The sequence below is a fragment of the Vicugna pacos genome, chromosome 1, assembly GCF_048564905.1.
Source record: "Vicugna pacos chromosome 1, VicPac4, whole genome shotgun sequence".
Lineage (NCBI taxonomy): Eukaryota > Metazoa > Chordata > Mammalia > Artiodactyla > Camelidae > Vicugna > Vicugna pacos.
The window spans coordinates 99291946-99309392 of record NC_132987.1 but is presented as its reverse complement, the minus strand read 5'-3'; the positions used below and the strand labels follow the sequence as shown (position 1 = coordinate 99309392).

Sequence of the window (17447 nt, the reverse complement as noted above, 5' to 3'; positions counted from 1 at the left end):
GCTGTATCTTTATGGTAGTTCAATTTTTAGCTTTTGGAGGAACCTTCATACTGTTTTCCATACTGACTGCACCAATTTACATTTCTATCAACATTGTATGAGGGTTCCCTTTTCTGAACATCTTATCCAACACTCGTTATTATTTGTCTTTTTGATAGTCATCATTTTTACATGTGTGAGATGTTATCTCATTGTGGTTTTGATTAGCATTTCCCTGATGGCTAGTGATGTTGAACATTTTTTATATGCCTGTTGATCATCTGTATGACTTCTTTGAAATGTCTATTCAGATCCTCTGCCCATTTTTAAACTGGACTGCTTGTTTTCTTTTGATATTGAGCAGTATGTGTTATTTGTATATTTTTATATTAACCCCTTATCAGACATATTTACAAATATCTTCTCCCATTTTATAGGTTGCCTTTAATTTTACTGATTATTTCTTTCATCATACAAAAGCTTTTTAATTTGATGTAATCCCATTTATTCATTTTTGCTTTTGTTATTCTTGCCTGAAGAGACAAAATGTAAAAAAATAATGTTGCTAAGATAGATGTCAAAGAGCTTACTGTCTATATTTCCTTCTAGGAGTCTTATGGTTTCAGGTAATTTTACATGCATTTTGAGTTTATTTTTGTGTACGATGTAAGAAAGTGGTCTAGTTTTATTCTATTGCATGTAGCTGTCCAATTTTCCCAACACTACCTATTGAAGAAGCTTTCTTTTCCCCATTGTATATTCTTGCCTTCTGTGTCATAGATCACTTTGTTATATAAGTGTGGGTTCATTTTTGGGCTCTCTATTACATTCCATTGATCTATGGGTCTCTTTTGTGCCAGTATCTTATTGTTTGACTACTATACCATGTAGTATAGTTTGAAATTGGGGAATGTGATACCTCCAGCTTTGTTCTTCTTTCTTAAAATTGCTTTTGCCTTTCAAGGTCTTATGCAGTTCCATACAAATTTTAGAATTATTTATTCTAGTTCTGTGAAAAATGCCTCTGGAATTTTTAAAGGGATTGCTTTGAATCTGTAGATTGAGTTGTATCGACAAAGTATGGATATTTAAACATTATGAATTCTTCCAGTCTGTGAGCATAGTATATCTTTTCATTTATTTGTGTCATCTTCAGTTTCTTTTATCAATGTATGATAGTTTTCAGAGTAAAGCTCTTTCACCCCCCTTTGGTTAAATTTATTCCTAGGTAATTTTTTAAATGTTTGATTCAATTAAAAATGGGATTGTTTTCTTAATTTCTCTTTCTGATGTTTTGCTATTAGCATGTGGAAATGCAGCAGGTATCTGTATATCAATTTTATATCCTGTAACTTTACTGAATTCATTTATTCTAATAGTTTTTTGGTGGCATCATTAGGGTTTTCTATATATAGTATCATCTAATTTGCAAATAGTGACAGTTTCATTTCTTCCTTTCCAATTTTGATGCCTTTTATTTCTTTTTCTTGTCTGATTGCTGTGACTTGGACTGTAATCAATAGAAATAGTAAGTCTGGGCATCCTTGTCTTGTTCCTGATCTTAGAGTAACAGCTTTCAGGTTTATCACCATTGAGTATGATGTTGGCTGTGGGTTTGTCATATGTACTCTTTATTGTGTTGCAGTATGTTCCCTCTAAACCACTTTGCTGAGAGTTTTTATCTTAAATCAATGTTGAATTTTGTCAAGTGCTTTTTCTGCATCTGTTGAGATGATCAAACAATTTTTATTCTTAGTTTTTTTTCTTTTTGCCATTCTAATTGGGTTATTTCTACTATTCTGTCTTCCAGATTGCCAATTCATTCTTCTCTATCTTCTAATCTGCTGATAATTTCCTCTAGTGTATTTTTCATTTCAATTATTGTGTTTTTCAGCTCTGAATGACTCTTCTTATATTTTTAAGTCTTAGTTGAAGTTCTCACTGTGTTCCTATATTCTTTTCCCAAGTTTGGTGAGCATTTTTATGACAATTACTTTAAACTTTGTATCAGGTAAATTACTCATTTCATTTCATTAGAAGTCCTCCCCACCAATCCAGGTTTAATCTTGTTCTTCCACTTGGAACATACTTCTGTCTCATCATGTTTTTTTTGATTTTCTGTGTTTGTGTCTATAAATTAGGTGAAACAGCTACTTCTCCCAGTCTTGAAGGCATTGCCTTATGTAGGAGAGTCCCTTGTATAGACTCCAGATAGATGGAGCATGAGTAGGTGTGGACCAGTGGATCCCAGAGTGCACCTTACTGGAGCTTCCCTGGTAGGTTGGCTGGAGCTGGAGTGGACACAGGCCAGGAGTTCCCAGGATGTTCTATGCCAGGACTACCTTGTGGGGATGGCTGTAGCTGCTGTGGACCAGGGGCCTGGGGGTATATTGGGGCAGCCTTGACAGGCCAGCTAGAGTGCTGATATGTGTTCTTGCCCACACTATCAAAGTAGAGAAGGAATACAGAATTGACCCTCTGACACTGGAGAGTTCCGGTAATTCCTCATCCACTTGGCAGATGATCTAGGATTGGTAAATGGATTTCCTTCACATGCAGTCTAGGTGTCCTTGAAACCACTATTTATTTCACTCTGACCCTGGATGGTTAAGACTGCCCATGGGTCCTTAAGTGATATCTCTCACTACTTTAGGTCATTGCACTGAGGATGGAGTTCCCAACAATTCCATGTCTTCATCCTCCTACTTGTCTTTTTGGGGTCCCTTTATCATTTGTTATGCAGAAGCTGTTCAGTTAGCCCTCAGTTCTTCTTCAGGAGGGATTGCTTTGTGGGTAAATGTAAATTTGGTGTGTCTGTGGGAGGAGGTGAGTTCAGAGTCTTCCTACACCACCGTCTGGACAAGAAAAACTCCCATTACAGCTAATTTTTAACTTCCTGGTTAATATTTCTGTTGCATGACTTTTTTTCAATAATATTCTTAGTAAGTGTTGGTACAGTTTGAACATATCAAGTGTAAAATCAGCAATAATGGGCAGTTTGTTCCCTTTATGAATTTCTTATCTATCAAAGGTCAGCCTTTGACATCTGTGGTACTTGTGATAACCTGGGAGGTTCTTCAGTGTATAATGATACCTTTAAAAATGTCTCTGGAAAAAAAAAAGAAACTTGAAAATACCATTTTTTCAGTCTCAGTGCCTCAGCCTCAGCCATCAGGGTCCTCATAGCACCAGGCCCAAGTCATCATGCCTGCATCCTTCACAACCTCCCTACCTCCTACCTCTCACCATTCAATTTCATCTGTACTCCAGTTTCAGGTTGATAAAATTAAAATACTGCCATCCCCATGTGTCTTCCTGAATCAGTAAGATAATGACCCTGCTGTGCCTATGTATTGAAAGTCTGGACTTTACATTGGACTCTCTCTTTTTCCTCAAAGCATGCATCCTGGCTTGAGCAGACAGAGTCTGTATCTGTCTTTCACTACTTGTGTAAAGTGCCTGTTTTATTTCTTCTTGTTCTGCCAACCCAGATTTTCTTACTCTTTTAATGCTTATTCTCCCTTTATAGTCTTCACTATTTATTTCAGTTTATATTTTTTTCTCACACATCTTTAAACTTGTGGCATCTTTGTAATAGCTACTAGAATATAGTACAGTTGTCCCTTAGTATACATGGGGGATTGGTTGCAGGAGCCCCCTCAGATATCACAATCTACAGATGCTAACGTCCTTTTTATAAAATGGTGTATAACTGTCGGCCCTCCGTAGCCACAGGTTCTGCAGCCATGGATTCACCTACTGCAGACTGAAGTTTGATCAGCAGTTGTTTGAATCCATAGTTGCAAAACCTGAAGATATGAAAGTCTAACTGTACAATTACTGAAAAACTTCCATATATCAGCAGACCTGTGCAGTTCAAACTTGTGTTGTTCAAAGGTCAACTGTATTTAATTTTTTTCTAGTTTATATTCCTGGAGAAGGGCATGGGTGCTTCATCCAAGTAAGAATGAAGATTTTAAATGTTTTAAAATACATAATTTTATTTTCCAAATATGTTGTATCAAATATAATTAAATATATAAATTACTAAGATATTTTCTCTCTTAAAAAATCATCTTTGCTTTGAAGACCATCTGCTCAGAAATATGTGTTGCTTATAAAAGTCACATTCTTGACCTCTTATATTCCAACCATTATCACAGTGTGTAGATTAAAAAAGTAACTAGTATGAAATAGTTGTTACAGGAGCTCTATTAAAACATCAGTCTATTAAAACCTTGGCAGATCATAGCTTTCTAAGGGGAGAAAAGGAAACCTACATGAGAGTTGGTGATGTACTTCTTGCTTGTTATGATAAAAATAAAATAAACATATTGCTTCATGGCAATGGATGTCAAACTTTACAAAATGTATTTAGGAACAAGGTATAAAACATAAATAACATGAAATAAGGGGGATTATAGCTAATATTTTTCAGGAGATTAATATACATACATCTCATTAGGAAGTATTGGCTGCTGTAGAAAATATAGTAGCATGTATTATAAAGATTAGAAGAGAAATCTAATTTTATGAATTTTATGTAGCCATAGAAGGAGTAACATTTAACTGTCTGATTCTTGATAACTGTTTATAGATCTTTCTCCTACCTTTGGTTAGATTCTTGTGAATTTAAGAATATCTTATCATTTCAGTTGGAATGGTATGAGACCTTGGAAGCACAGGGTACTAGGGATCAATATATAACAGATAAATGACTTTAACAGGTGGTACTTAATGCTTTTACACATATTGATCACTTGGGAGAATTTACAGTTACTGAAGTGAATACCAACTAGAATAATGTGACTTCAGTGACTAAAGAAACTAAGTCAAAAAAAGTCACCCCTTACAAGAATGCACAAAAAATACACATCATATCTTCAATTCAGTTCTGACTTCAGTCTGTCAGCAACAAAGTTAAGTCTAGCAATAAGTTCAAGTTTGAGGATAAAAATACTAAGGCACAGCCTTATCCTTTACTAAGTTCTACTTTTGAGGCAAGAGATCATCAAAGACATAGGTGTAAGATAGAGGACATAGCCCTGGAGTGAAAAATACAAAGTTTGACTAAGATTTATTGTGACATCCAGCAAGGCTAGTGACTTATTCTCTTAATCTCAGATTCTCCATTTGTTAAACTGTTAGGTATTTTGTAAATTTTCCTCTGATTCAAACTTTAATTGGGATTCACTTCAAACAGTTTAATTTTCATCACTGATTATGTTTCTCTAGCCTTTTACTAGAGCTTAGTCACAAATGTCAGTATGTCATCAGATATGCAGATTCAAGGCCCCTCGAAGGTGGTAGAATGTAGTAATCAAAGAAGTTCTGAAGATAACTGTGAGACATTTCTGTTGTTTAAGGTGCCTTGTTTGGTACTTTGTTATGGTAGCCCCAGGAGATTAATCTAAATACAAATATTTTAATCAAAAGAAATAAAAGCCAGGGAACTCTAGCACCTCCAGTTCTCCACAGAGTGTCCTGTCTTGTCATTTCTTGGGGTTTTTATGAGGCACTTCAAGCATTAAGTAGCAGGTTTGTAGAGCACTGTGTAGACCCACCATTTCCCCACTCCTTTCCCACACTAGCCCTCCCCTGTTAGAGACCTGCAGTGATTACCAGGCAACAGTTAAACGTCTGCTCATGACCCTCAACACTCTGCCTTCTCTTAATCATGGCAATTACCAACTCTCTAGGTAAATAAATACCCTTGGACATAGCCACTTCAATGTGTTGGAGTCCTCAGTATTTTATATTCCGTGGAAAAGTACAAAGAGCTCTTCTGATTCCTTACTGTTGTCGTTTACACCAGGCAGGTGTCCAGGTAGTGACATCACTGCCCTGGTGACTCAGGAAAATTTCAGTGAAAATTGTTTTTTCTTTAATAGGGCTACACTATGAAGTCGGGCTTATAATTCATGAGTTCCTGATTTTGAATGCATTTTTCCAAGAGAATCGTCAAACCCCTACACAAAGACAATTTACTAGGCATGCTAGTTGTTTAGATATGTCAATTATTGACAGAAATACTCAAAATGAGACCTCTCAAAAGTATATATCAATGGTAAATAAGTACTGAATTTTTTTTAAAAAATTCTGAATCATTAGGAAAAATGCAAACAAAAACCACAATAGGATGCCACTGTATGGCTACTAGAATGGCTAAAATGTCAAAAGAAATTATAGAAGACAGATTGCTATGAGGGTATGAAGAAATTTAAACCCTCATGCATTGTGATGGGAATGCACAATGTTGTATTTGCTTTGGAAAACAAAAGGGGAGTTTCTTTTAAACTTAAATATACGCTTATCATATGACTTAGCTATTTTATTCCTAGGTATTTACCCAAAAGAAATGAAAACATGTGTTCATACAAGGAAGTGTTTGCAAACGTTTATAGCACTTTTATTCATATAGCCTCAAAATGGAAATCACCCAGATGTCCATCCATTGGTAAGTGGATAGACAAATGAAACACTACTCATTAACTGAAGAAATTTATTTGAAATCTTCAAATCATTACATGAAGTCAAAGAAAGCAAATAAGACAATGTGGGGTGTTATTTCCACCTATCTGATATTCTATCATAAGCGCAACTGTAAGAAGAGAAATCTGATTGCAGTGGCCCGGGACTAGGGGTGGGATTGAGATGAGAACTGGTTACCAAGTGGGACAGGCAATTTATTAGGGTGATGGACATGTTCTATATCTCCACTGAAGTAGTTGTTACTATAAACACATCAAACTGAGCACTGAAAAGAAGAAAATTATATTATATGTATATTGTGCTTGAGTAAAGAGCAGTTAGAAATTGGACTTTTATCACAATAAAATGATCTCATAACAAGTCCTGAACCTCTCTGATCAAGAGATGGACCAGCTTCATGATGACAGATAAAACCAGATCAGCACCTTCAAAGAAGAAATTATCAGAGATTCTCTGGCTTGGTGTTCTTATGATGGTAGCAGTAGGAACTGATAATTCTTTGTTTTTTGTTGTTTTAGGTGGGGAACAGGACTTTTCTAATGGAGGGGTCTAAGGCAAGAGCAACTGTTTATTTCATATGAACAATTATATAAACTCAATGTAACAGTTATCCATAAAAAATAATTTGGAAAGAGCCTAAAATTCAATCTACCTTTTAAGAAGCATATCATAAATAAACTTGACCTGCAAACTTTTTGCAGATGTTTGGGAAGCCAAAAATTTCCTCTCTATAAAGATACCCCTAATTCAGGCTTCAAAGACTAGTATTTCTAAATCTGCAACAAAATGATCGATAATTCAATCATGAGACACACAATACTTTTCAAGGTGACTCGTTTTGAGTGTTGAAGTATATAGTCGATATAGCAATTAACAGAAAACTAAAAATTTAGCAGCTTTTGAAAATTTAGTCAGTCCAATATGTAAGCCATTGTTTTATTTGATGGCACAACCAAACAACAGAGGAGCTCCCATGCTTCTTTTTAAAAATATTTTACATAACCTAAGGAGATATAAATCACTGGGTAAGATTTAAATATGTGTTTTGTTAGGAAACAAAAGGATCCCAGACTTGAAAGTAGTGAGAAAAAATATTTATATGACCAGATATGCTTTTTTTTTCACTTTTTTAAAAAAATTTTTTTTAAATTTTTGTTGTTAATTTTTTCAGCATTTAATAATATATCTTACTGGAGTGATATTTGGTCATTCACTATTTGTCATTTCAGGAATATTGTATTTTCTTAGACCTGAATCTTCTATCTTGTTCTTGAATAATTTAAATTGCATTTTTAGGTTACAGTCAACTTCGTACTGGTTTTATTTGAAATTGTTATTTTAAGAGGATATGGTTTGTGATAGTGGAAAGGGTGAGTGCTTTGAAATGAGGAATCCTGGGTAGTTGAATATTGGTTCAAATTCTAGACTTTCTTGTTATAATTTTGTTACGTAGGAAGCAATGATATATGTTTTGCATTCTTTACTCTTAATTTCCTCATTTATAAAATGGAAATAAAATATCTGACAAAATTATATTAATAGTGGAATAAGATCCATATACTTAGCACTCAGTAAATGAAAGCTGCTATGATTTACTTACTGATCAGTAGATTCACCTAGCTGTTCACCTACCCTTTATTTTCTGCAGACAAATCAAGGTTCAAGTTCAAATTCTAGATAGATACTGCATTAACTTTGTGAATTTGACAAATTACTTACTTTTCAAAGTCTAAATTTTCACATATATACAGTAGATACTGTAACTCACACCTTAAAGAATGGCTATTAATATTAAAGTTTCTAGAAATCTAGCTTAGTGCTTAGAACATAGTATGTGCTCATTTATGATAATTGCTGCTATTTGAGCTTTTAGACTTATTATTGCTAATACTACATAGATTGCTTCAGTATTTGACTTTTCTCAAATATATTTTTGTGTTATTTAAAACATACTTTGCTGCATCAAAATGACAGAAATTAAATATTTAAATGAAAATTTAAGCTTTACACAGATAATTATCATAGTGATTTTGAATAAAAGATATAAAATCCATAGGAAAAAAGAACATAAAAATTATTAATGCTCTGTTTAAGACAAATTGCTTGTAGATGCATTATATGAATGCTGGGAATTACCAGTTTTTACTGGAACAAAGTGCTGGTGGTGAGATATTTTGATAATTGACATTATTCAGATAATTATTCTAATATACAAAGTGTTTAAAAAAACCATGGATATGAGTTTTGCATAACATTTTTATCAGCATTGATTAGTTATTTTATCCATTGTTATTAAGTGCATTTTTGTTATTCATTGTCATTAACTGTGGTATTGTGGAATTTTTAAAAAAGTATTATATAAATGAGGTTATCTTATAGTATAAAAATACTATTATTTTTCAGAGATTGTCATTTTTCTTTATTTGTCTTAAGAGATCAATTATTTAAGATTTTTAAAAATATGAATCACAGATCTCATTTGAAGTAAACATTTTTATTTTTAATTACTCACAGGGGATCCTCATTAATCTATTATAAAATACATTTTTTCCTTCCATAAAAGTTTTGTTTCAAAATAACTGCTTATCCAAATCATACTTAAATGAGACTTAGTTATATTTTAAAATAGGTAAAAAGCAATGTTTCCACAGAGATGATCTTAAAATTCTTTTCCGTGTATCTGGAAATTAAATAGCAAAAAAAGAAAGCCAGAAATAAATGATGCCACTTCTAAACGTGTTGCTGTTGCCTCTGACATCAGAGGTAATTAGAGGAAAGTAAGACAAATATATGGTATCATACACCAGTGTTCATAGCAGCACTATATATAATAGCTAAGACATGGAAACAACCTAAATGTCCATTGACAGATGACTGGATAAAGAAGGTGTGGTATATTTATACAATGGAATACTACTCAGCCATAACAAATAATAAAGTAATGCCATTTGCAGCAACTTGGATGGACCTGGAAATCATCATTCTAAGTTAAATAAGCCAGAAAGAGAAATAAAAATACCTTATGATATCACTCATATATGGAACCTAAAAAAAAAAAAGAAAAAAAGAAGAAAAAAAAGAGGACACTGATGAACTCATCTACAAAACAAAAACAGACTCACAGATTTAGTAAACAATCTTATGGTTACCGGGGAAAGGGGGTGGGAGGGGATAAATTTAGGCGCTTGAGTTTTGCAAATGTTAACCACTATATAAAAAAAATAGATAAAAAACAAATTTCTTCTATGCAGCACAGAGAACAATATACAATGTTTTGTAATAACCTTTAATGAAAAATAATATGGAAACAAATATATGTTTGTATATGCACGACTAGGACATTGTGCTGTACAGCAGAGACTGACACATTGTAACTGACTGTACTTCAATTTAAAAAATAGTGTATGGTATCATAGATAAATGCGGATACTCTATGAATGCCTAAAAATGAAAATGATTACTTCAGACAGGACCTGTGTTTCATATTTTTTAAAAACTTGAAGTACAGCTAACCCTTTAACAACATGGGTTTGAACTCTGCAGTCCACTTATATGTGGATTTTTTTCAAAAATAAATACTACCATATTTATTTAACACGGTTGAGTCACAGATGCATAACCACAAATATGAAAAAAAAACTATATATATGGAGGACCAACTATAAATTCTTAATGGATTTTCAACTATGTGGATGTTCAGAACCCCTAACCCCCCTGCATTGTTCAAGGGTCAACTGTAATTTAACTCTAAAGAAAAAGAGATGTTAAAGGAAATATATATAATGCCTATGAGATAATGATGCTCTCTCAAAAAACCTGTACAAATGTTTTTCTTGATTTTCATTTTAATTTGTAAGAATACCTTAAAAAGTCGTAATAATACAATTAGGGAAATTAGAATTAAAAAGCACAGTGTTCAACAAGTTTCAAAATTGCTGCTAATTACATTTCTGGTTATTACTAATTTCTATTCATACTGGCCTAATTTATGCTTTTCTTTTTAATAAAAAATTGTATGTTACAGACGAGCACAGCTTTGTGGATGAGATGATTTTACTTCTCATGATACAGTTTGGTGTACACTCCAAAGGCTTACTTAGTTCTGAAAGAGCCATCAGCATTTACTTTCACCAAACACAATGTCAAGCTTAATGTAAAAAAAGAAAAGTAATCAGATTTCTGTGATGTCTTGCAGATTCAAAGTCTTTCTATGAGGGCAAATACAACAGGAATTGGGAGCAGCAAAATAACCTGAACATAGAAGTTTCAAGTGTTCCTTTAGGTTGTCAATTTCTGGTTTATGCTTAAGATGACACGTTTCAAATCACATTAAATATTATGGTAAGAAATTGGAGTTTTCTTTCTGTTTTACTTGCTAGCATGTAAGATAATATATTTCCAGTTACATTTACTTCAGAAAGCTACCAAACTTGTTTTCTTCCACAACAAGCTAAGACGCTGAGTTGTCGCCCATACTTTTAGGTACTTTCATTTTGTCTTTCATCCTTGACTCTGGGGGGCTGGGCACATTGTGATATTTCTGTTAGCTTGGAATGAGAAAGAAAAGCAATTTAATTCAGGAAGTTGAATACTTGGTTCCCAGTTCTCTAGGATGTTATGGTTTACCATTTTCTTCTCACTTGACAGAAGGCATTTTGCTTCTTACACAGATGCCGATCACAGATTTGTTACTGCCCTGAAACATCCCTCTACTCATGTCTAACATAAAACTGTCTTATTCCTTTTTTAAAAATTTTCTAAATAGCCAAGGAAATTAGTGAAACATTAAGAGAATAGTTCTTGAACTGCTTGAATTTCTGCTTCTTTCAGAAAATGAGGATGGGAAATCCTAGGCATAAAATATACAACCTAATTTCATATGGTTTTTCTGATTTCTACTTATAGACAATATTTTTAAGACTTTCACATATATATATATATATATATATATATAATTTTAGAAAATGAAAGTGCATAAGAATGCTGGTTTTTGAAGCTTTTGTATTCCAAAAGAGTTCATGAATATTTCTTTAAAAGTTGGCACAAAATAAGAAAAGTTAATTCCAACATTTTAATCTTTGACTCTGCACTGTGGTTATTTTTTAATGAGATATATTAGCTTTTTACTTGAGTTCTTTATTGAAAATTGGTCCACTTACTTGCTGAAAAGAAGCTTTAGTTTTTGCATTTTTCTTTTGCTGGTCAGTGATTAATAAATTCTCCTATGTTGTAATTTTTCATTGATATTCAAGAAATTTTGAAAATGCATTGAGATTGTGTTTTTGAGCCAAACAAATGTAGACACCTGTAGATTTGGGGAAAAAATTTCTATAAAGGTATCTTTAAGAATTAATAAAATATCACCTTAGAAATCTAGCATGTGGGATTGAGTGAGTCCCAAGGAGAGAGGTACCAGGTGAAGTCAAACAAGGAGGCCATGGAAGGGGATTTGGATTTTATAATTATGATGAGGACCAGTGGGCTGTTTAAGAAAGGAACTGAGCAGACTTGAAAGTACAGTACGGCCTGCTCTGTAAATGTAACAGTGGTGGTAGCACTTCCTGTCTCCTTATCCCCAAACCAGAGCACAGGCTCCAAATGAACAATTCCTCCTTCACTGATGAAGGGGGTTTACCTGTTCAACTAGAGCTCTGACCTTCCTTGACATAAATTGCTTTTGTTTCATATGGTTTCATATGAATTTATCATCATTGTCCCAGAGACTTCAAATTAACATTCATGACCTGCAAAGAGCCTGATTTCCCCAGGGTCACTGAACACAATGAGTTGGCCCTACTAGACTGAAAGCCATATGGAATAAATTGCAAATGCTTGGCTACCATTTCTAAACATATCTGCCTAACCAATTTACTGTGTTGACCAGATGCTCACCTTGAATGTGGGTATGTTCACAAAAGTCTTTTTAAAAATACAGTTAAAAATCACAGGTTTATATTTATGATTAACTTTATCCTATCGAGATGCTAAAGGGAGATGTTGAAGTACCATCCCATTGTCAATTCACAGCAATTATGAAATCACTTGGAGGAGAGTGTTGGAATGAACTTAATTACAGTTGCCATCTTATAAGTACAGACAGGTAGGTTGTTGAAGTTATAGTTTCGAGAAATTTGCAAAGTAAATATGTGCTATCAATATGCAGAGAATAAAACAGATATGGCACACCTTGAACTTCTGAACTGTATTTTTTATGTATAAATTTGGTCTAAAATGCGTCCTAGAGCTTGGGAATGTTTGGAAAGTAGAAAATCTCCTAGAGCCCTGAAGTATTAGGTAGACACTGAATAGACACGGAAAATATAGGTTCAGGGGGAAATATAGGAGGTGAGCAGAGGGGAACTTACAACTGGGGAGAAATAAATTTAGGAGAACTAAGAGCAAAGGTAGAGAAAACTGAGAGGAATCTCAAAGTAACAAATGTGTGGGCATCATGTTCCTCAACTGAAATTTTACTTGTACAAATGTAGTATTGTTTCCATGTCCCCCTTTCAGCACTCTACCCCAGGGACTTGGCAGGAAGGCACCGTCAGTTTTCTTCTGAGGGAAAAGTGCTGTGCTGACTCAAAACTTAGTGGTTCAGTGAGAAAGCAGTTTTGTCCAGGATCCTTTAATGTCTATTTTAATTAATTAGGAGTGATACAGTTTTTGTCAAACAAGAAATCTGAATTCATCAAGATAGAATTTTATTCTAGATTGACTGAGAGGTAGTGAACCACTCTTTTGGGGAGGCATAAGTTAGGATGATAGCCAACATCCATTTCTCTAAAGTAAAGCTTTTGTGTGTAATAAATTATTTGTCATAATTCTAGGAAGTGGCATGTTTTAACCATTATAAACACAAGCTGTATTATATTTTCAGGATAAAACATTAAACTGTATTATGAAGGTCAAAATAATGTTTAAAGAAAAACTCTAACCATAGTCTCAAATATATTAAGATGTGCTTTATCACATAATATTTTATATATCACCTCTCCAAGAGAAACAACTTTATAATATGCAAATCTTCTTTGACTCATGTACAATAAAACTTGATAAAATAAAAATGTGTATAAATATTTGACAGTCAATTTATTCAAATTAGTTTTTAATTAATTCAGTAAGCATTTATTGATGACCTACTGCATGCAGTGCATTTTACTGATATTGGGTATATTTGATTTTGTTCTGAGGTCATGGATCATGAGATTTGTGCCTGGAGGATGTGATTTATTAAATGATAATATTTTTGTATAAGCAATAAATAAGTAAATAAATGCTTAAATTCCTAAAGAAACAAAAAGAAAACCAGGTAGTATTATTTTAAGAAATTATATAACTTCTCTAATCTCTAATTTCTTTCATTGAAAAGAATATCTAGTTCACATTTAAATGATAGATAAAAGGGCAACTGGCATGTGGTAGGTACTTAACTCTAGCTAATATCAATCTGTGTCCTCATGCATTTTATTGCCCTGAGTACTCATAGCCTCTTCATATGTTATATTCCAGTTTTTGGCTTCCTTTTCTGTGGCCTTACATATTTATATTAGATAAGGAAAAAATTATGTAATGCTATCTTTATCCTAAGCTGTTTCACGATTACTTTCAGATTTACATTTTTCCTGTTGACCAAATTACAAATCGGAACATATAATATACCTTTCCAGAATCTTTTAGCTTTTAAAGATTTAAGGGAACTTATATGCATTTGTATGCAAAAAATCATATAAAATATGTATATGTTTACATATCCTATTTATTTAAAAGATACCTAACAAAATTTTAGAGTTTGCACTTGTGTTACACTCTTAGATGAAGCTACAAGTAGAACAAACACCAGATTTCCAAAAATAAGGTTGAATTTCTACCTCAGAATTATTTGCAGTCCCTCATTAATAGAGTGACAGATATTTGTGATTTTTAAATTACAGATTGTGTATGACCACATTTTACACAACTCTAGTCATTAACAATTTAAAGACTAAATTAAACCATATCAAATGAAAGATAGCAAATTCCTTGTGTTCTGGAGTGGGAAGAAAAAGACATTTTTAGTACAAAATTTACTATGCAACACAAAAATGGACAGATGGTGTGCACAATCCATTTGTCGAAAGGCTCCTAGTTCTGTGCATTGGAAGAAAACTAGGTGACAAGTTCGGCAGCAGTTTTTATCGAAGACGTTTTCAAATTGCATGCAACCTGTAAGATCTAGAAGATGGCTTCCAACTAAAACAAGCCACTCTTAATCAGTGTCTCAAGGTTGCACTATTAATGCTCACAAAAAATTTTGTCTTTTCAGGCCTAAAAATCCACTTTCATCTCACTTCCAGTTTTTATAGGAGTTTCATATACATGATCTTATTTTTCCTTTTAACTGGATAGATTGGCAGCAAAGATGGTGGAATAATGCCTTGCAGTTGGTGATCTTCCCAAGATCACAGAACTGGTAAATACACCATGTAGTTCAAACAAAACATGAGAATAGCCAGTAGTGGGTACCTAAAAATGAGCAGAGCTGCTCATTTTTAACTATTGTAATAATAAAAATATCCCTCGTTTTATTAGATTGTCTGATTACTGCAATAAACATAAATTCACACATTATACTATGAAAGAATTAAAAGAGGAAAATTCGTGTTTTGATTTTTTTTTTATTTTTATGGCATGCATCTGCTTAGGACAGACTGTGCTTTTTAGATGAACAACTCTATCCTGCAGTAAGACTCACTAGAGACATGTGATGTCAGAACTCAATTGGACTTGACATTTAAAATCTTTGTCCTAAAACACTGAATCTATTCGTGAACAATACGTGGAGATTTAGCATGAAAACTATAGTATATTTCAACACATTGGTGCCTAGCTGGGGTATTAATATAACAAGAAAAATATTTGGCATTTTCCAACATCAGACATTTATATGAAATCTGTCTTTTGGGTAGAGATACTTTAAATAAGAAATCTGGGGAAAGAATTATGGCTCTATGTTGGCTTAAAGAGGAAGACTGCTCACTGAACATATTTAATGGATTAGTTTGATTAGTATTGGTATTATGTCAATTTTCTAGAAAAACTAGAATATGCAGACTCACCTGCTGTGGGCCATATTGAAAATTAGTAAAAAGTGAAATAAAACACCAAGATACTGATCTGTGCCTACTAGGATCTCAGTTTTACCTGAGTGCCTTTCAGTACTTGAATATATCCCGGAAGGCAATGATTCTCAATACATGCTCATTTTTTCTATTACTAAAAATAATATACCAGGGAAAGAGGGAAAATAAAAGCTAAATGTGTCTAACTGAAAAATTGTGCTCTACACTGGAATTTGATACAACATTGTAAAATGACTATAACTCAATAAAAAATGTTAAAAAAGAAAAAAGAAAGAAAGCTAAGTATGTCAAGAAGGAGCCCAAGTGATGGATTAAATCAGGTACATAATGGCAGGGTGTGAGGCACTCGGTGTTAAAGCTCATTCAAAATGTTATCAGTTACGTGAAGTTTCAGAACAAAAGAAAACAGCCTAAGTTCTGTACGAGTAACTGCTGGCCAGTATGAAATGTGATGCAAATGTGGATGAGGAATTATGGAAAGCTCACTCCTGTCTCCTGATTGTTATCTTCCCCCCAGTTCTTAGCCAAATGCAATGATTTGTTTCATTCTTGCTTAGGGCACCTTCTAAGGCAGCAGGTTCTTGCTCACGTTGACACATGTCACTTTCTTAACAATCATGATGTACAGAAAGGAGACCAGCAATTCCTATCTGTGCAAAAGTAACTGATGGGCATTAAAGACTCCCCACTTCCATGGCAAAGACTACCATGACAAGTCATGATATATTTCCACTATTAAAGCCAGTACAGTGTCTAGGGCGCCAAAGGGTAAGTCCTGGTTTATTCTTGAGGTCCATTTTACTCTAAAAAAAAACACCCTGATTTGTCAAACAGATTTTATCACCATCATACCTAGGGCTTATCTGTCTCCTATACAAGAAATGCCAGTGTTACAATTTTGGGGCAAAGAAGGAATAAACTTTGTAACGTAGGCAAGTATGAAATGATATCTGAACACCTTCTCTGTCACTTTGTATTCATCTGGATGCTATTTGCTAAGGCAACGGGCCACATACTTCCCCATGTTTGTATAATCTGCATATAGCAGATTATTCATATACACACCAGTCACATGTACACACTCATATAGTGTCAAAGTAGCCTAATTATAAATAAAAGTTTCTGAAAGTCAAGTAAAGTGGAGCTGTATACTACTGTCTTATTTAAGCTTTAAAGTTTTTTTTAAGAGGTATGATTCAAGTGATTATGAACGGGATTATTCCATTTGAATAAAACATAAAACCTTGAATTCTTCTCAACTCTTCCTTTTATAGAGCACTGAGAGTCAGTCCAGAGATTTGTGTGTGTGTGTGTGTGTGTGTATGTGTGTAGGAAATACTTTATCAGATTTTCCTGAGGAATACCATTTAAATAAATAACTTGCTAGCACTTGGGGAAATTGGTATGACCCTTTTCTAAAAGCTTATAATTCCACTTCCTGGTCCCTGATGTACAGGAAAATCCTGGAATGTATATGGAAATACTGTTAGTAGCTCAAAAGAGGGGTGAATGAATAAAATTTAGTCCGTAGACTACTCTGTAAGAATTAAAAAGAATAAATTATATACATCAATCAAATAGGTCTCAAAAAATAACACCAAGTGTAAAAAAATAAATAGGTAGAATAAGGTGGATGTCACAAAGTCTTTTATGTAAATTTAAACATGGAAAAATGTTATAAACATCTATGGATATATAGTTAAGTAAAAATGGTTAGGAGTTTAATTACAAGGGTAGATTTAAACATACATATATTAAATACCTAAGAATTAGTCTTTTGTTAATATTTTGTATTTGATTTCTGTTTCATAGATTATTAGTTTTTATAAGTTTCCTTCCCTCTGCTTGGGTTTA

General features: G+C 33.4%; 1 long non-coding RNA gene across 4 annotated transcripts in view; it reads left to right on the top strand.

Moving 5' to 3' along the window:
* Nucleotides 1-10811, top strand: part of LOC140698177 (uncharacterized) — an 85213-nt gene extending 74402 nt beyond the window's left edge. For 2 of the 4 annotated variants that reach the window (XR_012075751.1, XR_012075750.1), the window contains 2 exons: nucleotides 6321-6436; nucleotides 10667-10811. This is a non-coding gene — a long non-coding RNA (uncharacterized lncRNA). Of the gene's footprint in view, nucleotides 1-6320; nucleotides 6437-6989; nucleotides 7026-10666 lie in introns of all 4 variants that reach the window. The other 2 variants (XR_012075753.1, XR_012075752.1) reach the window with 2 other exon arrangements.
* Nucleotides 10812-17447: the final 6636 nt, after the last annotated feature.